Below are 982 nucleotides of genomic sequence, written 5' to 3'. Positions count from 1 at the left end.
AACCATTGAGAGGTTAATCAGTAGAATTTCTAAAATAAAGAAACACTATGATTGGATTTTAGTGCATGTGGGCACCAATAACATATCAGTTGATAGTGTAGAAATAATACTTCAAAAGTATAGGTCACTGGCTAATGAGATTTTACGAGTCAATCCAAAGGCAAGAATTATTTTCTCCAGTATCATTCCTAGAGATTTTAATTACTTTGAAAACGATTACTGGAAAACTGTTGAACATATAAAAATCTTAAACCATAAGATTGAAGCTGTAAATAAAGCATTAGAAAAGTTGTGCCATAATGAAGATGCTTTTATCTTTTGCAGTTCTAACAAGCCATCCTGGTCTGGTTTCCTGGGAAAGGATGGTTTACATCCTAATAAAAGTGGTGATCTTCGCTTGGCCAATTATTTCTGTAGGTTTTTAAAGAAATGTATTTCTTCAGACAATGCATCTCGAAAGGTATGTATGAATATTATTGTTTATATGCAATTTATAATAATATATATTTTTTAAGTACTGATGAAAGTTGGAAAAATATTTGTATTTACTTTGGCTTTTGTTTAACTTTTGTAGAGGAAAAATTGCCAGTTGATCACCTCAGGATATATTTTGGATTCTTTGAAGTTTCCTCCATTGCCTTCCTGTGATCAGCCTTCATTTTTATCATTATGGCCATAGCATTCTGGTTTTGCTTTGCCTTGTAGCGAGGTACCAACTTTTGTTGACCCAGTTCCTTCATATGTTTCTTCTTTTCCATCAGCCATATATATATATATATATATATATATATATATATATATATATATATATATATATATATATATATATATATATATATATATATATATATATATATATATATATATATATATATATATAAATGCATCTGTTATCTTATTATTTATAATTTATATTGATATTTTTAATGTCCAGAGTGTTTTAAGATCTGTTATTCATTTTTCTTATATAATTTTTACAGGA

The sequence above is a fragment of the Argiope bruennichi genome, chromosome X1, assembly GCF_947563725.1.
Source record: "Argiope bruennichi chromosome X1, qqArgBrue1.1, whole genome shotgun sequence".
Taxonomy (NCBI): Eukaryota; Metazoa; Arthropoda; class Arachnida; order Araneae; family Araneidae; genus Argiope; species Argiope bruennichi.
This window is presented reverse-complemented; position numbering follows the sequence as displayed.